Consider the following 22424-nt stretch of genomic DNA (forward strand, 5'->3'; position numbering starts at 1 on the left):
CTTTTCAGCAAAAGTTACAAGTATCTTGGCATCCAACTCAAAGCTCACTCTCTCGCATTCCTCAAACATGCAGAAATCTTTAAAAAAGGGGACTTTTAATGAACTTGGACTTTCTCAAAAACTTGTGTTTCAGCACCACACCTATATTCTGTAAACCTATTGCCAAACACATTTTATCTTTTAAACATGAATATAGTCTTCCACTGCTTAGCTTATGCAACCTTCAAAATACATTACTGTTAATAAACATTGAACAAAACATGCTTATTATCTATACATATGCTATTTTTACACTCACTGTCATTTACTTAATTCCACAAACAAAATAATCAATTTTCCTATTTTCATTAACAACAGTCAGACTCTTACTTAAACTTTCTGTACACTTATACAGTTAAGATTTCTTTAGACACCCAACATTACATGCTTAGATCACAGCATTCGGGTACTATCATACTAAAGAAGCACCCCCACACACACACACACCTTCTTGCTGGTCTGAATTGCCATTTCTTGTGATATTAGCAACCTCAATGAATTCTGCTTTTTCTTGAATGCTCTTTTAAAATACTTCACAAACTTATCTCAATATAACTACTTCAAAATGAGTTAAACTGGAGACTATCCAACTGTTTCCTCCTTAAAACACATAAATCCTCATGTTTCATAAATTAAGGTTATGTAATGCCCATTGGGATAGATCTGTGTTGTCTGTTGCTGTCCTTCCTCAATGAATGGGTTTTGAAACTGAACTCAGATCAGACTTCACCTCCTTTATCAGACTTTAGGATCCTTAGCTCAGGCTCTTTCCCTTACCCATAATCCATTTCTGTCCCCATCACTTCAGATTTGAGTTTGCCTACAGTCCTCTGGAAAGCAATTAGATACATGTAGCTCAATACAGATGAAACAAAGAAAGGGTAATTAAAGTCAAAAGAAATTCTGCACTGGAGCTGTAAAAGCAATAACTTCGACCCAAATGGCAGGTTAGAAGAGTGATACCAGAAGTCTAAAACATGGAAAAACCTTTGTGAAATGGAAGGAGGATGGAGGGAGTGGAGTTGAAGGATGGAAACAAGCACAGATCTGTTTGTATGGCAAGTACATAACTTTTGTATCCGATGTTGTCTTTTGTCTTTTGTTTTTTCCATCCATTCCTCAACAAATGGGATAGATTCCCCGGCTACTTATGTTACCAGGGTGGTATCATGGAAGGATGCTCCAGAAGATGGCAGAACTGATAATGCTGGAAATCAGATCCAATTTGTAGTGAAAAATAAAGGTATAAATCTTAGACCATGTAGCAGCAGCAGAGATGCCATCAACTGAGCCCCTAGGGAAAAAACAAAGGCCAAAGAAGCAGACACAGACCTTGTCGAATGTGCCCTTGGTGGTCTTGGTAAAGGTGGACCTATGTCATGATACACTTGGGTAATGCAGGTAGTTACCATCTGCCTAAGGTAACCTTAGAAACTACTTGTGTCAACTTTTTTTAAGGATACAAATAGCTGATCCTACTTCCTGAAGGGTTTGGTTCAATGAAGACAGAAACGTAACTGCCTGTGCAGATCTCCCAAGTCTAATATGTATTCACCTTTATCAGAAAATTTTGTGAAGAATGCTGCTTTGACTGAGAGAAGTCTCTACAGCTACTTTACGTAAGGTGGAGGGGATGGTTCATAAGGAAACTCTATCCTTATAAAAAATGATATATGGTGGCTGGCAAGACAAAACCTAAATTTCAGACGTGTCTGGCAGAGTGCTTGGCCACTTGACAAGCAGAGTGCAGTAAATCTGCCAAGTCTTTTGAAATGGCACAGTGAGAAACGGTATCAATCTTCTGTTTTAACTGTTCCAAAATGTGCTGTTGATATTTTAACATATGGAAATGACAATTGAGTGCTCTGATAGCTACGGTTGCAGAGGTGTATACTTTTTTACCCGTTCTGTTCAGAGCTCTGGAGTCCTTGTAAGAATGAAGAGGATTCTTGGCAGAACTAGTCTTAACTCCTTTAGGTCCCTGTGCAATGATCTCTGGGTATGCAGCAGGATTTCTGTACAGGTTTACTGGGAGCAGGAGGGAGGGCATCAGGGGCAACGTTGGATTCGAGGAAAACATCATCCACCACTTCTAAAATAGGTGGGATGGCCAGGGGTCTGTGTTGGGGCAGGTCCAGAAACCCTCTAAGTCTTTTCTTAGACTGTGGAAAGTCCTGAGATTCCCACTGGAAATGTTCCCTGAGGGAGTGAAGGGTTTCCTCAAAGGAAAGGTCCTCTGGAGGGGAGGCAGAATGGATGGATTCCTCTGCATCTGAATCCTCATAAGCAGTTAAGGGATGATGTTCCTTTTCAATAACCGAATAGTCACATTCCTCAGAATCCTGTTCTGTCATTATTTCTGGGGAAGGGTGTTTTTTCCTTTTAGAAGTAGTGGCCTGACGGCCCCGGATAAAGGAGATGAGATTATCTGCCATTTTAAGCATTTCTGCTTGGGGTGGTGAAACAGTAGCAAGATGGTGGCTAGAAGAAGATTTCCTAGGAGTGGTCTGGCTTCTAAGCCTGACAGAATCCATCAGTCTGACAGAAAGGGTAGTCAGATGTGAAGACATTGGTTTTTGTGTAGATTTGGTAGTGCGAAAGGCCTCCTCGGAAGCTGGTGCCTGCGTTGCAGCTCCGGACCCAACCGAGGCAGAGACAGCCAAAGGCTCGGAAGACGAAGAAGATTTCTGCAGCATACCAGACTCCGAAGGGTTCTCCGTGGAGGCCTGCGTAGATATTGAATCGGTCATCAGGGGTTGTGAAAGCACCTCACTGAATTCCGGAGAACTGACTACCTGCTTAGTGGTAGCATCGTAGGAAGGCTTAGCCTTGTGTGGTCTGTCTCTATCTTTAGCTCTAAGTTTTTTCGGAATGTCCACATATTGTTGGCTGACAGACGCCATATCGGAATGTGAAGACGGAACACAAAAATAACTGCCTACAAAAAGAGCTCTACGACGAATGGTTCTCACATTAAAGAGGGCACAAAACCAGCAACGAGGGACATCATGGTCTGGGCCTAAACAAGTGACACAGTAAGAATGGAAGTCTCGGTGTGGGATCTGCTTTCCACAGGCGAGACAATTAACTTTTTTGGACATCTGTTAGTGCAAGAAAAAAGGATCTCCAACGGGGTACATAGCTTTAGACGTTTACAGCTGAAATTCAACTTCTGGTAGTGACTGACTGGCATTCGTGCAAACTGCTTCTCCTATGGGCTCCACGGCAAGAAAGACTGATGTAATGATGTTGGCTACCCTTGCTTTACAGCACTGAAGACTTGATGTCAGACTACAGGTGACTGCAGCCGACGCAAAAAACATTGACGCTGGTATTCGGGTCGACCAGGGGCTACCACAGCAGGGATAACCCACAGGTGATGACTGCAACAGTGAAACATGAAGAACATCCTGAATTTCAGACACTTGTCTGGCAGAAGTAATCGCTACTAAGAAAGCAGTTTTCAATGACAGATGGCAAAACATGGACTGGAGCGTCTCTAGGCAACTGTTCCCAAGAATAAATTAGGGCAAAAAACCTGCTGCATTTGTTGTTGGATAGGGATGCAAAGAGGTCACAGCAAGGTCGACCACATTTGTGGAATATCCCTGTTTGCCACAGAGACCACTCATGAGGCATCAGAATAGTTATGCTAAGCCTGTCTATTGGATTTATCTGGTATATGCATTGCTACTTGAAAACGGTTGGAATAGATGCCCACTGCCAGACTCTCACTGCTTCTCAATAAAGGGGGATAAGATCTGGTTCCCCTTGTTTGTTGGTGTACCAGACTACTGGAATGTTGTCTGTTTGTACTGCAACAGTCCCTACTGGAAGAAAGCTCTGTAAGGCCTGCAACTCTAGAAGAACCACTCTATTCTCTACAACACTGAAATGCAGAGAGGTGTCTTGTCCCAACCATGTGCCTTCAACAGTTTGTCCCAATTAATGCCCTCCATCCCAACTGGGATGCATCTGTGGTCAACGTGGCACTGGGGGGAGGGAGAATAAAAAGACATTTCCTCGAAGACCCTCAAGAGAAGCCACCATGATAGGGAGTCTTTGCACACTTGAGACAGTTTTACAGCATGATTCAATGGACATAGAAAAGACTGTACTGTGATCATCTGGAATTTTGAGTTCTTAAAGAAGTTGTTCAGGGATATCAGATGAAGGATCAGTCTCAGGTTTCCTGCCTTTTTTGGCACTCAAAAGAATAGAGTAATTTCAGGATCCTATTTGGTCTGGTGGGACCTTCTGGAAGACTCTTTTTCTGGCAGCTTTGTGATTTCCAGGACTGCTGACGTCCTCTGATTGGGTGGAACATGGGAGAGATTTTTCTTTGGACTGGAAGTTTTGCAAAAGGGAATGTAATATCCTCCTCTCGATATTATCCTTTTCACCAAACAGTCATTTGTAATGGCTAGCCAGGCATTTGCATGCAAGGATAGGTGCTCCCCAAATGCCTCCAGACATAAACAGTTGGGCAACTGCTGAGGAGCGCAGGAAGGAGCTTTTGGAGAAAGAATCTCTAGAGCTTTGGTTCTGTGGACCTCCAGTGTCACGTGGGTGACATCTTCCATTATAATTATTTCCCTCTCTGCCTCTATGGGAAATTCACCTTGTGAATCCTGGAATGGCCCTTGTGATTTTTTGAACCACAATTTATTACCTCCACATTGGTTCCTGGAAAATGGCCTTTGTGGGGCAGAAAATCAGATTCCGATGGCAGACAAGGTCTTTCCATCCTTTTCACAGAGGAAGACAGTATCTTTCATGGTGGGGCCAAATAGTGATGATCCATCAAATGGGTCACTGATGAATTAAACCTTGAATGGTTCCGCAAAGTCACATCCAGTGGCCCTTGAGGTACCTTCTGCAGCATGCGAGATTAGTCTCATGGACGCATTTGAGATAGACTGTAGGGTAGCCACCCTACAGGAATATTTCTTCTGTTCCTCTTGAGACATGGGACCTGGGGCAGTGTTAGAGCATTCCTTTAGTAAGTCCCTCTGTAACCAGGTAAAATGAGCCAAGTAATTCAGCGACTGGAATGCGAAAATCATCAATGCATACACCAACTTCACGGATCTGTCCAAAGCTTTACACTGCCTGTTAGGAGGATGGAGAGTGGAGCTTTATTTGGCTAGCTCTTTTTTTGTGGCTGCCACAACAACCATGTCATCTACCGGGGTATCTTTTGTCCAGTGAGGTTTATCTGAAGGGGCACTGAGAATTTTGTCAGCTCATTTAGGGTTGGGCTCCACAGTGTCTGGCTCCTTCTATGCCCTGTAGGACACAAGGTCTATAAGGTCATCCACAGTAGGGGTCGCCCAAGATGTAGACGGGCCAGACCCGATGGCTACCAGAAACACAGACTCCACTGAGGAAGGGCTTTGGGTACATTAGCCCCCTCCTTGGGTTAGGATTTCAAGGATATCTCCAAAGCAGACATTATCTGGTGGAGATTTTGGGGACCTTCCCCCTCATTAAAGTCAGTGTCCTCTGTCAAAGATTCCTGAGGGGAATACAAATGCCTCCTTTTGCACAGTTTCTTATGGGGGACCTCCTCAGTGGGATGTGTTGGAAGAGACAGGGAGTTCCGTGGGTGGCGCTGCTTGGAAGCTCTTTGGGGCTGACTGTCCATGAGGTGGAGGATGAGTAGGCTCAAGTGTAGAAGTTAAGACAGGTAGGATCCAAAGATGGTAGAGATGACGCAGTTCTTTCCTGGGAGAATAATCTCTCCACCACCTCGAATGCAGACAGACCATCAGAGGCCAGTGGTAATCCCTCCAGACCCGAAGCTCTCGAAGCAGACAACCCCAACACTCCAGGATCCCTGACACGAAGGGGGAGTTGGAGCCGAGCTGGTTAGCTCCTAGGGGAAATGCTGTCTCTGAAAGATTCAGAGTCGAAGAAAACCCCTCAGACCCAATGTTGCCTCCTTGGTTCTGAGATCCATTGTGCTCCAACAGAATTGGAGCCAACTGGATCAGAGAAGTCAGAGTCAAAGAAGATAAAATCATCCGATCCAACATGTTGACTATGGTTGCCCCTGGATCTAATGGCTCCTAAACAGGAGGTCAGATCAGAGTTATCAAAGGAAGAAAGGCAGGTTGGTGGCTCATGGATCCGGTGGGGGACGGAGCAGGCTAAATCTCCATTTTAAGCTGCAGCCTGAGGAATCTCATCATCATCCTGTCAAGCTCCACTTCGGACAGAGTACAGGAAGAAGTGGAGGGAGTTCTGGAGAGTTTCTTCTGGCTCTCCTGAAGAAAAGGAGACCTTAGTCTTGGAGATATTGGCTCCGGAGAGAACCTATGAGCCTGGCTTCATGGAGAAGTCATTAATGACAGTGTTGTATCAGAGGGTTTCAGATCCCAATACAAAAAAGCGAATGAGTGCTAAGAAATAATCACAAGTAACCTGAAAAAAGCACCCAGGAGGGACAACCAGAACCATGACAAATAACCAAGTTTATTTAGTCCAACTGTTGAGCTTCAAACATAAACGTTACACCTGTAAATGCGTTTTTGTCCTACAGCTGACTTCATCAGATATAAAATAACAATTTCAACCACATTTAAATATCTTAAGGAATAAAAATGTAACCACTAAAAATCAACATTAAATTAATCAACTGACTAAAGTGATACATCTAATTGCAATATATATATATATATATATATATATATATATATATAAAACTATAAATATATTCTCGCCACCAAAACGATCTAACCTTCTTCTTCTTTCAGCTGCTCCCGTTAGGGGTCGCCACAGCAGATCAACTGTTTCCTTTTCTTCCTGTCCTCTGCATCTTGCTCTGTCACACCAAACAGTTGCATGTCCTCTCTCACCACATCCATAAACCTTATCTTAGGCCTCCCTCCTTTCCTGTTACCTGGCAGCTTCATTCTTAGCATCTTTTTCCCAATATACTCTGCATCCCTCCTCAGCACATGTCCAAACCAATGTAATCTTGCCTCTCTGGCTTTGTCTCCAAACCTTCTAACCTGGGCTGACCCTCTAACATACTTATTCCTAATCCTGTCCATCCTTGTCACACTCAGTGCAAATCTTAACATCTTCAACTCTGCCATGTCAAGCTCCGACTCCTGCCTTTTTGTCAATGCCACTGTCTCCAACTCATATAACATAGCTGGTCTCACTACCCTCTTGTAGACCTTTCCTTTCACTCTTACTGGTACTCGCCTGTCACAAATCACTCCTGACACTCTTCTCCACCCACTCCATCCTGCCTGTACTCTCTTCTTCTCCTCTCTTCCACACTTACCATTACTCTGAACTGTTGATCCCAAGTATTTAAACTCATCGACCTTACCCACCTCTACTCCCTGCATCCTCACCATTCCTCAATCCTCCCTCTCATTCACACACATATATTCTGTCTTAGTCCTGCTGAGCTTCATTCCTCTTCTCTCTAGAGCACATCTCCACCTCTCCAGGGTCTCCTCCATCTGTTCCCTACTCTCACTACAGATCACAATGTCATCTGCAAACATCATAGTCCACGGGGACTCCTGTCTGATCTCATCTGTCAACCTGTCCATCACCATTGCAAATAAGAAAGGGCCCAGAGCTGATCCTTGATGTAATCCCACCTCCACCTTAAACGCATCTGCCACCACAGACCTAACCGCTGTCACACTACCTTTGTACATATCCTGTACCACTCTTACATACATCTCTGACACTCCCAACTTCCTCATACAATACCACAACTCCTCTCTAGGCACCCTGTCATATGCTTTCTCTAAATCCACAAAGACACAATGCAACTCCTTCTGACCTTCTCTGTACTTCTCCATCAACACTCTCAGAGCAAACATCGCATCTGTAGTGCTCTTTCCTGGCATGCAACCATATTGTTGATCACTAATCATCACCTACCTTCTTAACCTAGCTTCCACTACTCTTTCCCATAACTTCATGCTGTGACTGATCAGTTTAATCCCTCTGTAGTTACTACAGCTCTGCACATCACCCTTATTCTTAAAAATCGGTACTAAAACACTTTTTCTCCATTCCTCAGGCATCCTCTCACTTTCCAAGATTTCATTAAACAATCTAGTTAAAAACTCCACTGCCATTTCACCTAAACACCTCCATGCATCCACAGGTATGTCATCTGGACCAACAGCCTTTCCATTCTTCATCCTCTTCATAGCTATCCTTACTTCCTCCTTGCTAATTCACTGCACGTCATGATTCACTATCTGCACATCATCCAACCTTCTCTCCCTCTCATTCTCTTCATTCATCAACCCTCAAAGTACTCTTTCCATCTGTTCAACACACACTCCTTGCTTCTGAGTACGTTTCCCTCATTATCCTTTATCACCCTTACCTGCTGCACATCTTTACTAGCTCGGTCCCTCTGCCTAGCCAATTGGTACAGGTCCTTTTCTCCCTCCTTAGTGTCCAACCTTTTATGCAACTGTTCATATGCCTTATCCTTAGCCTTCGCCACCTCTCTCTTTGCCATGCACCTCATCTCCTTATACCCTTGTCTACTTTTTTCATCTCTTTGAAAATCCCACTTCTTCTTCACCAACCTCTTTCTCTGTATATTCTCCTGTACTTCTTCATTCCAACACCAGGTCTCCTTGTCCTCCTTCCTCTTTCCAGATGTCACACCAAGCACCTTTCTAACCATCTCTCTTACTAGCTCTGCTGTAGTTACCCAGCTATTCGGTAACTCTTCACTGCCACCCAGTGCCTGTCTTAACTCTTCATTGAACATCACCTTACAACTACCCTTTTTCAATTTCCACCATTTGATCCTTGGTGGTGCCCTCACACTCATCCTCCTCTTCTTGATCACCAATGTCATCTTACAAACCACCATCCAATGCTGCCTAACTACACTTTCCCCTGACACCACTTTACAGTCTCCAATCTCCTTCAGACTGGCCCTTCTACATAAGATATAATCCACCTGTGTGCATCTCCCTCCACTCTTGTATGTCACCCTATGCTCCTCCCTCTTGTTAAAATGCGTATTCATCACAGCCATGTCCATCCTTTTCGCAAAATCCACTACCATCTCACCTTCTGCATTCCTTTGCTTAACACTATACCTACCCATCACTTCCTCATCCCCTCTGTTCCCTTCACCAACAGGCCCATTGAAATCTGCTCCAATCACCAGTCTCTCACCCTTGGGTACAGTCATCACCACTTCATCCAACTCACTCCAAACTTTTTCTTTCTCATCCATCGCACACCCAACTTGCGGAGCATGTGCACTAACAACATTCATCATCACACCATCAATTTCCAGCTTCATAAACATCACTCTATCCGACACTCTTTTCACCTCCAAAACACTTTTAGCATGATCTAACCAAATACCATAAATATATTAAATCACATGATATTATTAATACAATTAATAAAATACATGTTTAAAATATGTGGAAAGTATTTCAAACATATTTCAAACTGTATTGTTACTGCATAAAGTTCTTATTAGGAAAATAAACTGCAGACACACATTGCCTCTATCTGGTGGCTATAATAAATATTGCAGTTCAAAGCTTAGCAGACCTAATCTTTAAAACTGGGATGAGACAATGTTTCATTCATAACAGGGAACTTACTGGCTTCCAAAACAATCTGCCAAAAGAGTTCCCTGTTTTCAATGTTAAGCTCCCACAAACCCCCTCTCACATCTTTAGCTGCCACTTCCAATACAAAAAATTAAAATGAAGCATTATGATATATAACACTGTGTCTATATAAAGCATTGCAAGTGTTATGATTCTTCACTTCATATAGATGTTCGTAGATTCTTCTGCGGAGCGTTCTTTCGGTCTTTCCCACATAGAATCTACTACATGCTTTACATAACACCAAGTAAATTACCCCCATTAGTTTCACATGTAAAATATTCTTTGCTCATCAATGTTCTACTTCTTACTAACAATTCCACCCTATCACCATTGTAAACATATGGACACTGTGAACAATGACCACACTTATACGTGCCTTTCTTACTACACCCAAATGGGTGTACAGCCCCACTTTTCTTCTCTATAATATTCTTTATACTAGAACCTTTTTTAGAAACACATTTTAAAGGGGTGTCAAAATTTTCCAAATCAGAAATGGCAGCAAATCTGCTCCATTCCTTTTCAACAGTTTTCATACTGACCCTAGCATCTCCACTGTAGTTAATAACAAGTGCTCGTTCAAAGGCCTCATTGGTGTCATTGTTATTATTTGACATGGTCACCCCTCCTCCTTCCTTACCTAATAGCGGTGCAAACCTACCCATTCTTCCAAGGTACACTTCTTCTTCTACCTCCCTCAGTAATTTCAATGGGTAACCTCTTTGTAAAAACATTTGTTCCAAAAACTGACATTCAATCAAAAAGTCATCTTCATCCAAGGACATCAGACTCCCCTAACAAATTACCCCTTAACCAGACTTCTTTTTTTGGCTATAGGGGTGTGCACTGGTGAAAAAAAGGTAGGAATTTGAATATGCAGCTTTCCTAAACACAGTAGATTTGAATCTACCATTGTCCTTATGTATAGTAATATCCAAATAATTAATTTTATTATAATGAATATTATAAGTGAATCTTAGAAAATTAGTGGTACTAGAGATATAATTATAGAATTTAAAAGAATCTCCTCTGTATTACTCCAAATTAAACAGATGTCATCCAGGTAATGTTTGTATATTTTCCATCATCTAACGTATTTGGAATTAAAAATGTATTTATTTTCCCATACGGAAAGAATAATATTGGCATAGGTGGGTGGACATCATGCACCCATAGCTACACCTTGAATTTGCTGGAAAAACTCACCCTCAAAATGGATGAAATTGTTCCCCAAGAACTAAATCCATGAATGTTAAACATAATCGGAAGTCATTATTATTTAAGCTTCCTGATTCAAGCATGGCTTCCTCTAACCAAGTTAATCCCAGCTCATGTGGAATAGAGGGAAAAAAGATCCACTATATCAATGGTAATAAATATTGCATTCTCATCATACAGATTTGGTTTTATCGGTCTAAGCAATTCCCAAGAATCTTTCAAAGTATTGACACATCCCATAGAAAGAGATTTTAATTTAACATCAAGAAATCTAGCCAAATGTGCAGTGATGGATCCTTCAGCTGCCACTATAAGTCTAAGAGATGGAGCTGCTATATTTTTATGTACCTTGGGTGTACCAAATATAGTGGGGATTTTTGGTCTTTCATTATGTAGGAATTTAAATAGGCTTAAATCAATTGATCCCTCCAATAATAGGTCATTAAGCATTAAAAGAATTTTTGTAGGAAATATTTATTTAATTTAACGACACTCTGGAGTATTTAGTATCATCCTCCAGTATATTCATGACTTTAGACTCATATACTAAAGTATCCATAAACACAGTGCCCCCACCTTTGTCAGGGGCCATGACCCTACGTTATGCTTATTTCTTATTTCTTCCAGTAATTCTCTCTCATTTCAAGATATATTAGGTATAACTTTATTACTTGTAATTCTAATAAGGTCTCAAAGTTCTTTAGTTGGGGGTGTAACAGGAAGTACTTTCTCCTAATCAGGGTAGTATCCAAGGGAATCATATGTTCTTTACTTTTGAATAAAAGTTCTTCTTTCTGATAAACAACTTAAAATCTATAATAACTTTGTTTATCTCAGTCTTCCTTCTGGGGATAAATTTAAAACCCCTAGAGAATAATTCAAAATGTACCTCTTGTATATCAACAGCACTATAATTATCAATGTTGTATCCCTTATAACTGTACTTAACCCATTCCTGTTCAATTATATATGAATATAACAGATTATTACAAGCTACCTTCTGTTCCCTCGGTACCCCCCTCCCCATCTGGAATGACTGTAATTGACCGATCTCTTGTTCATTAACCTCTCCGTTTTCTGGAGAGGGGGATACTCTAAAGGGCCATTTGTACCTATTGCTATATCCTTCCCCATAATGTTCCTCATCATATTGTTCGGTATCAAAATTAGAGGTGGCATTATTTGGTGCATTTGCACCATCTTGTTCAGCAGGTCTAGACTTATTATTGTTCTTGGGCTTTGGGTAAGCTCTATGCTCGCTATATTCTATAGTGTCCCATTCTATCTTCCTGCCTTTCCTGTTAAAGACCTCATTACAATTTTTGTCCATCCTTTCTAACACGTGTTGGTATTTTTCTTTTTCCCTATCCACTGTGTATAGTAAATCATTCAAAGTACATTGATTTAATACTTCTATTTCTCCCATTAAAGTTTCCATAGTTGTTTCATTCGGTCTTAGAAGAATACGCATTATGTCAAAACTGCAGCGATCAAAAACTTTCAGCAATTCATTGCAACTTTCAGAACCCTCCACAATCCCATGAGGGAATTTCCAAATCCTAAGTCTCTTCAGGGCAATTCTAAGATTAATACAGTCTTTAAGATAAACATTATCTAGTTCCAATGATTTGCACTGAAATAACAATTGCTCTAGTTTCATTACACTGGTATTGTAAGTGTCATCATTAATATTAGAATTAGGAAAGCTGTTTTTTCTTTTAAATACGAATTTGTGAGACAAAAAACCTTTTAAGTCCAGTTCTTTCTGTTGTGGAAGATCAAGAGCAGCATCACATATGTCCGTATTCACTGTCGCCAAAGTGCCGTTCAGATTCCGCACCGAATTAGTAGATCAACTGTCCCCATACACCAAGATCCTGAGAAAAGCTTCAAACTCATTGATATCAGTATCATTTAGTGTCTCTGTGTTATTTGAGCCTCCTCCCTTACCACGGTTAGTTTCCTGCTGTCTGAAACCACACCCCTCTTGATTGCAGGGCAAAGAGAGGGAGGAAGTTACAGTCACCACCGAGTGGCAGATAGGTGTTAGAACTTCAATCAGTTCGGTCATCTGGCCATCATCATCCTGTACATCTCCACTTCAGATGGAGTCCAGGAAGATCTTATACAGGAAGAAGTGGAGGGAGGTCTGGAGAGTTTCTTCTGGTTCTCCTGAAGATAAGGAGACCTTAGTCTTGGAGATATTGGCTCCGGAGAGAACCTAGGAGCCCAGCTATAAAAAGAAGACATTAATGACTGTGTTGTATCAGAGGGTTTTGGATCCGGCAGCTTTAAGGTCTAAGTAGGTGGTTCTGAAGCAGGTTTGCTAGGAGACCAGGCAGGACAGTGTTTGTGATGCTCTCTTGTCTCCTTAGACTTCTTTGTGGGGGGGGTTGAGCCTGATTCCTTAGAAGATCTAGCAGAAGAAACCGAAGACTCTTCAAAATTACTTTGTTTCGAAGGTCACTTAGAGCTCTGACATTAAAGCCTGAGAAATGATCACACGAGGTGTCTAAGTGACCAGGACCTAAGCAATAAACACACTTCCTGTGGGTATGAGAGTTAGGGATCTTATGCCCACAGGGAGTGCATTTTTTGAAGCGGGTAGATTTTTCAGCCATACTGGAAATGTATAAAGATAACAAGAAGAAAACAACAAGTTTTTTTCTTTTTTTTTTTTGTTAAGAGAAGAAAAGAGAAAACTACCAACAATGGTAGAAGGACATGTATACCAGAGGGTATAAAGTTATTTAAAAGTAAGCAGAGAACCACAAAAAAAACAAAAAAACAAATAAGTAAATATACAGGTAATGAGGTTCTAATAAAGATAATAAGATAAAAGTTTAACACTATGTAAGTTTGAAATCACTCAACCCCAATGCAGACTTGAGAGGTGAAACTCCCAACTGCTTTCAAGTGTGGCAAACGAGATCTGAGGTAATCTGTGGAACAGGGGCATTATGAGTAAGGAAGGAGCTCGAGCATTGGATCCCAAGTTATAAAAGCAGCCGAGTCAGATCTGAAGTTTGGATCTGAACCCCCACAGGTTGAGGGACGAATGAAAATCACATCAGATCCCAAATTTCAGACACTCTCCTGTCAGAAGTAATGGCTACCAAGAAAGCAGTTTTCAATAACAGAAATTTTAAATCCATGTTTGCAGCAGATTAAAAAGGGGATTGTGTCACAGCCTGTAACAAAATAATGAGATCCCAAGGGAGAGTTGGAATCTTAACAGGAGGCCTAAGGAAGGAAGGTACCCTTCAGGAAAGCCTTGTGCAATTTGACAGAAGCCAGAAAGGCATGATGTTTGCCCACATGAAAGATATGGATGGCTGTTAGCTGAGCTTTAATGGTCGAATAACTAGCCCCACTGTGGAAAATAGAAGCAAGAAATTCTAAGATTGCAGGAATAGGTGCTGAAAAGGGGTCTAATTTTCTGTCAGAAGCACAAATAGTCCATTTACTCTTGTATACTTTCCTAGCAGAAGGTTTCTGAGATGAAGTAAGAACGTGAGCTACTTAAGAAGAAAGTCTGGACTGACTAGCCAGCATGGAAAGTGGAGAAACCATGCTGTTAGTTTCAGGACCTGAATGTCTGGATGAGGCATACCAGAAAGGAGAGACAGTAGATGTGGATTTGGGCCCAGCACCCACTGGGGGGGGGATGATGAATCAGTGAAGACAAAGAAAGGGGAAACACACCTGTCAAGGCCAGAAATGGACAGAGGAAGACTGTGCTGACATGCTTTCTTTAGGAATTTGGGAATTACAGGAATAGGTGGGCAAGCATACAGGAGATGGGTTGGCCAATCTTTTTTTTGTTTTTCTAAATTTAATAAAATTGCTTCTTGTTCAGCACTTATGACACAAGCAATCATAGATTTATATAAATGATAAACCATACTAACATATTTTCAGTTGCATGCAATATACATCACTTATAATCTTTCCAGTCATTGTCTGTCAAACATTACAAAGCTCATTCAATTCCTGCTTTCCCTTAAACCTCATTCCTTCTCCAAAACATTATTTGACATGTATTGTTCCCACAATTCCCATTCTTTTTATTTAATTTGCTCCTACCCCTTTATAAAGATCCCATGTCCAGTTGTTTTATCTCTATTACTATAGTCACTACTTTTAGTACAACTGGCTTAGACTTAGGCTTCCATTTTGTATTAAATGCTTTTTTTTGGCAGCCACGAGAATTAAACTCAGCAATGCCTTACTATGTCTGGGCAATTCCGATTCTGTAACACAGCTCAAAAATCATTTCCTTACTCACGTCAATTTGCTCACCCAGCATTTCTAAAAGAATCATTTCAGGGAATTTTTAGTCTGCCAACTCATTACACTCCCAAAAATATGACCCCAATTAACTTTTATCCCCCTTCACAATTCCAACATTTGCAACCTATTGGAGGAAAAATTCTTTATCGTCTGCTTGGGCTAGAAAAATACCTATGTAAACACTTCCAAGCAAACATCCTAAATCTTCTAGAATGTTACATATTTGGGAGCCATACATATAACCCCCATTGTTTCTTTGTGAATTCCTTATCCAATCTCTCTTCCCAATCCTTTCTAACCTCCTCTGACTGATTTCAATAGTTATCATGCAATATTTTATATGCCCTACTAGTTATCCCTTTTTTAACAGCAGCTTCTGTTCTAGTTTCCACTAAAAAGTCTACCAGAGCAGGTCTTTCCCTTACGATCCCCCTATTTCTTTCTCTCTGCCTATACAGCTATATCGATCCCTGACAGGGAAGGCGATCTCTAGCCTGCCAAAATGAATTCTTGGCCCCTTCCCATTTTATTCCCTCTCCCTCTGAGGTCATTTGCTCCCAATACCTTGGCTCCTTTGCCAGTTTTCTCCAGTAAATTCCAGCCCCCTCTTGCCAATTCCCTATACCCCTAATTGCAGTCATCCCTATCATCAGAATCTCCTTTCTCTATCCTCTTACTGACTTAGTTCTTAAAATACTTTCTGCTACTTTATGAATACAATATTCTGTATCGTTATTGTTATTCTCCTTAAGTATCTGCATCCAAAACCACAGTCTCTTGTTTCTTTAGCTTCCCCCCAGATCATCCCTTTCCACTATGAATTATAGCTTTCTGCTTGTGTTATGTACAGGAGCCATAACTGTGGAGCTCTGAAATACATCTTCAAATCCCATCATCCTAAACTGCCTTTTTCTATTGGAAGGATCAACTTATCCCACTTGACTCTTGCTGTCTTCTCTCCCACATAAAATCCTTCAACTCATTTTTTTATTACTATCCACAATTTCTCCTATGGTTGACAAAAATATACCTGACCTATGTATAAAACCAAAGGGACTAAATGTTTTCCCTGCCTGTATCTTGCTATCCATATCCATAAAACAGAGCTTTCAAATTCCCAGTTTTTGTATTATCTTTTGTTTAGTCACTTCCCACATACCCTTACATGCCATAACAGTATCTTTTTTAATCCATACTCTTAACTACTTTATTTTATCATGTTTCCATAAAGATGGGTACTGCTGAACCAGTTCTTGTGTGGGAACAGTTTAAATCTATTGCCTTTGTTTTATCTTTGTTAATTTTGTATCCTGAAAAGACCTGAAACTGTCTCAAAATGTTCCACAAGACAAATGTCCTTTTTTGGTTTTTATCAGGTATAAATTCCAGAAGAATTCTGTCACTGTTTAATAGTCACTACATCTGACCTTGATACTGCAGGACCTCTGGCCTAAGGCCCTACACCTACAAGTTTACTGATAATTTTGTCATTGTTTAATAGCTGCGGTCACTACAACTAACCTAGATACTGCAGGAGCTCTGCCATAAGGCCCTACATGTACAAGTTTAATCAGAATGTTGTCATTTATTTAATGTAAGCATATTTCATCATGAAGAACTCTGTGGTGTATTAACTTTAATCACCTAAATACATGCCTGCTCTGTGACTGAAAACTCTGTGAAATAGTACTTGCACTCCAATGACCTTTTACGAAGTTGGCCACTGTCCCCTTTTGTTTGACCAGTAGACTATACTGCATATGCCAGTTATTTAGTCTCAGGAAATGACAGACCACCTGTTTTACTTGCACCTCTTTGTTAATTGCTTTGTTCTGGCTATGAACTAATTGATCTCAGTTATAAAATGACCTGAAGGTGGGAAGCCCTCTACGTTCAGCTTTGCTTTGCTCCCTAGCCTACCCCCAATTCCCACTCATCCCCTCTTACTATGATATTCTACTTCCTACATGCACATTTCACTTGCGACTCTTATTCCAAAACCCTTCCCAAATGACCTTACTAGTTCTATGCATACACTTCTGTTTCTTGATTCCTACTTCCCAATCACTAATTTTTAGCCCCATTCCCAACAATCTTTCTTGCACATATACTGCTTTGCACTATAACCATTTATGGTCACAAACCTCTCTAACAGTACATATCTATTTCCACATTGTTATGCTTTTCTTTTCCAAAGCAAACACTCATTTCTTATTTTGACTATATTACTATACTCTATCCTTTAATACCCCTCTATTCTTTACATCCAGGAGAAGCTACCAGGACAATCTTTCTTTTATAGAAAATACTTCTCTCCTTACTTACCTTATTTCAGCTTTCAGAATCCACCATCACCGATCTCCTACTGTCCTGTAACTTCATTTCCTTCTTCATTGCTACTAACCCTCTACCAGACATCTATAAAATACAAATTCCTGTACTTAAGTTATGCTATATTTCTCCTTCTACTGTGACATTTTCATCTTACCATGACTCAATAATATATCACAACATCTTTCCAACTCTGTCCCAACCATCTATCCATAGTTTCTCTTTACTCCTGCAGACAGTGCACCAAACCTATTTCATATTGTCCCTCTCCTTTATTCCAACTATAGGCTGATTAATTTTCTTTTGGTTTGAGTTAAGGTACAATTAAGTGCAAGAATCCTCTCGACAAAACAAGTATGCATAATCCCCCAATACACTAAAATCTTTCTAGGAGATATATACCCTAATCATGGCTCCACCTGTCACAATGAACACAAAGATAATTCTCTCCCACACACTTTTGTAACCCAACAACACACCATCGCCAACCCTGGTGATGTAGTTTTTGTTGCAATAAATGACAGAAGTATAACAAATACCACTGCTGAACTACATGCCTGGATTACCCAACATAAGCCTGAGGTTCTCGCTGTAACTGAAACTTGGCTTAAACCCAATATAAATGACTCCAAAGTTATACCTCCTGGCTATAATATCATAATGATCATATAAAGAGGAGATGTGGTGGTATTGCTTTAATATTTCCTAACACATAGCATATTTCCCCTTACAGCAAACCAACATCAAAACTCAGTTCAGCAGAGCTTCTTATTGCTTTCCTCAAAATAAACAATTATAAACAAATACATATTACTGTCCTTTACATCCCTCCTGGTGACAATACAACTACATGGAAGATATCCTACATTGGATATCCATAGCATTTCCACAAGAAAAACAAAAAATAGTACATGATGTGAATGTCAGTTGATTGGACATAAACTCTAACTCCCCCTATATCTAGCATAAACTTAAATAGTTTTCAGACAACTAATTAATAGCCCCACACATTATAGCAAGACATCAAATTCTCTATTAGACTGGATCCTAGTATCATGCCCCAGCAAATACTCCAGCACAGGTACAATGTCAGACTATCTCAGTGATCATCTCCCAATCTATATGACTAGACATCTCACACATTCAATTAAACAGCATATTTATAAAACAACACATAACCTTTCCAAGATTAACCCAGAAATATTAATTACTACACTATTAACTAGAACTTCATAAAAATCCTCCCATTAGACAATGCTGTAATTGAATTCAATACTTTTTTAAACATACTAAACAGTCTTGTACCTCCTAGAAGAGAGAGATGGAAAACAAATAATGCAACCTGACCATCTAAAGAGAGTAGAATGCTAATGCAGGATAGAGAAAAAAGCATGGAAAGAATGGCAAAAATATAAAACACCTCAACAGCTTTAAAATTTCAAAGTGCTTTTCAATCATACTAAAAAGCAAATAATTGAAGACAAAAATACACTATAATAACTTTCAGAATAATACTAAACAGAATCCCAAAAAATGTGTTCACCCATTAAAGAAATCTTGACCCTGGCCAAAAATTCAACCCAAACCCTTCTTCTGATAACTCGCCACTCAGAACTGCAATACAGTTCAACTCTTATTTTATAGATGGCATGTCATCTCTAACCAAGGATTCCTCAACATCTAATCCCAGCCCTGCCCAACAGCCAAATATCACCACATCCACTTTCCAACCTGTGCCCACATCCTATAAAACCTACTCCTAAACAAACTTAAAGCATTCTCTTCTTCAGCTGATGACCTTCCAAGTGAGTACCTAAAAAGAGCAGCCAACAGCATTGCCTATCCTGTCTCAATCTTTATATAGGTCAATCCAGGAATGCCACATTTCCTCTCTCTGGAAAAAGTCACACATTATCCCTCTGCACAAATGAGGACATTCAACAGACATTAATAACTTTAGACCTACAGCAATCTTATCTCCCCTCCCCAAAATACTTGAAAAATTTGTTCAAAAACAACTGCTAGATTATCTCCTTCAGGAAGAACTTCTATCCCTTATACAACACGGCTTCAATCCTTCCCATAGTACTAGCAGTGGTCTTTTAACTTGCATAGATACTGTCAATAAAGCTAAAGATAATGGCAAACCCTTCTCTTCTGTATTTCTAGACTTGTCTGAAGCCTTCGACACAGTTTGTCACCACAAACTTCTACTTCAAATAGCCTCTCTAGGTCTCTCTCAGCCCACCCTTCTGTGATTCAAAAGCTACCTGTCCAATAGGTATCAGTCAGTAAAATGGCACTCCACGCTTTCTCCTTACCTCCCAATCACCACCAGTGTACCACGAGGCACTATCCTTGGTTCCATTCTCTAACATTTTGACCAACAACCTCTATACTGCCTCACAACAGGCCACCCTAATACAGTACACAGATGACTCAATTCTCACTTGCACATCTGACAGCATGGTACACCTACAAAAAATTATTCAGGAAGCTCCTTTGCACATCTGTAAACATGGTACACTTCCAAAAAATTACTAAGGAAGCTTTAACAGCCACTGAAACATGGCTTCGTAACTCACAACTCGATGCTCAACCCAAGAAAGATCAAACTACCACTTTTTTCCCCCAAATCCCTTTCTCATGAAAAACAAAATTTAAAGTCCTCTCTCTTGATAATGCAATCACAGAAGTCACTTCTTCTAGCAAACTATTAGGGATAAGAGTGGATGATAATCTTACATTTGACCTGCATACACAAAATTGTGTAGGAAAAACAAGAGATGCTTTATAGAGTCAAAAACTTTCTCACCAATGCATCTAAAACTACACTTTCAACTACGTATCTCCTCCCCACTCTTCTTTATGGCGCTCCCATCCTTACTAACCTCCAGGCTTCACAAAAATTAAAACTTGAAGAATGATATAACAAAGTTGCTAAATTTGCAGCACATATCCCTTTCAGAACCCAAAAAGTACAGTTGTGCACACTTACCATAAATGTAGATATTCAAGTGTATTCACTGTTGCAGTCATTACATTTGGGTAATCTGCTGGCAGGTTGCCCTCAGTCGGCCTGAATTCCAAAGTCTTGGGTCCTGCGTCAGTTGCTGTCTCCTCTTGCATGACGTCAGGTCGTCAGGGGTATAAAACACGCAGTCGATGCAATTTTCTTTAGTGTTTCTTGCCCCCGATGTCAGGTGCCCCCAAAAAGGTAGCAATATTATATAAACATATCTATATACATGCATCAATATAAACTTTACCTTCATCTGCAAGCAAATACACCACATAGGCTGTAGAAGATAGAGAAGGAAAGATAAACTGTAGAATGACAGGGGGATGGCAGGAGGGTAACCTGGACTGCAACAGTGAATACACTCGAACATCTACATTTATGGTACGTGTACACAACTGTACTATGTTCTTCGTGTTTCACTGTTGCAGTCATTATATTTGGGTAGAATCCCAAAGCTATGGTTGGGAGGCTGGAGCTAAACAGCATTGGGTGCGGCTATAAGGCCCTGCAGCACTGCAATGGCAAAGCCAGCCCTGGACTTAGAGTAGAGAGGCAAATAGAACTCCAAGTAGCAGCCTCCAGAATGTCTTTGGTTGGTACTCCTCTGAGAAAGGCTGCTGAAGTAGCTGCAGCTCTGGTGGAATGAGACCTAATGCCCTTGGGCACAGGTTTACCATGGTGTAAGTAGCAGAAATGGATGCAGTGGCTTATCCACTTTGAAATTGTCTGCTTTGAGATAGCCTTTCCTTCTGATCCTGCAGCATATGACACTAGTAATTGCTCCGTTTTTCTTAGAGCTTTTGTCCTGCTCAAGTAGAATCTTGGCTGTCTGTGTACATCCAAGGAATGCAGAATTATGTCCCCTTTGTTCTGCGGATTTGGATAAAAAGTTGGCAGATGAATAGTTTGGTTAAAAGCCACACTGGAAACCACCTTACGCATAAAAGTAGGACTTGTCCTCAGAGACACCCTGTCTGGGTAAAATATGATAAAAGGCTCTACAGCCATGAGGGCTTGTAGCTCTGAAACTCTTCTAGCTGAAGTAATTGCTAGTAGGAGAGATGTCTTCCATGATAAGAACTTTATATCAGCGGTAGCAGCTGGTTCAAATGGAGGCAGGGTGAGCTTTTCCAACACATAATTGAGGTCCCATGCAGGTAATGGTGATCTTCTAGGAGGCCTTAGGTTTTTGGCTCCTCTAAGATACTGCTTTAGTAAAGGATGAGAAAAGATAGGTGGCTCTGTATTGTAATGAGCTGAAATGGCAGAGGCATGGATTTTGATTGATGAGAAAGATAGGCCTTTGTCAAGCATCTCAGTTAAGTATTGTAATATCTGAGGAATATGTGGTTCTGCTGTATCAGTTCCTTGTGCTTGATTCCAAGCACAGAATCTCTTCCATTTGTCAGCATAAGATTTTCTAGTACTAGGCCTTCTGGCTTCCAAAATGACATCCATCACAGCTTTACTGAGAGGTGTCGATCGTATGATTACATGATTAACCATGCTGCCAGGTTCAGAGTCTGTAGTTGATTGTGCAGGATCTAATTGTTTTGCTGGGACAGTAGTTGTGGTCTCTGAGGCAAGGTCCAAGCTGGATATTGAGACAAGTTCCTTAGGATTGGGTACCAGTATTGGCGGGGTCAGTCCGGGGCAATTAATATCATCTTTGGCTTCTCTTGTCTGATTTTTAGGAGGACCTTGGGTAGAAGAGGCAGAGGAGGAAAGGCGTAAACAGACAGGTTTATCCAACTGAAGGATAGGGCGTCCAATTTCCATGCTTGTCTATGATAAGTCCTTGTGCAGAATCTTTTCAATTGATAATTTTGAGGAGAGGCAAATAGATCTATGTCTGGGCTCCCCCATTTCTCTGTTATCATGCT

At 40.7% G+C, this 22424-nt stretch overlaps 1 protein-coding gene across 2 annotated transcripts in view; it reads right to left on the minus strand.

Annotated features, from left to right (window-relative positions):
* The window catches only part of TRMT10A (tRNA methyltransferase 10A), a 457277-nt gene that overhangs the window by 273302 nt on the left and 161551 nt on the right, over positions 1-22424 (minus strand). The gene's annotated exons all lie outside the window — the stretch shown is intronic.

Source organism: Protopterus annectens, chromosome 2.part0, assembly GCF_019279795.1.
Source record: "Protopterus annectens isolate FY-2018-M chromosome 2.part0, PAN1.0, whole genome shotgun sequence".
NCBI lineage: Eukaryota > Metazoa > Chordata > Ceratodontiformes > Protopteridae > Protopterus > Protopterus annectens.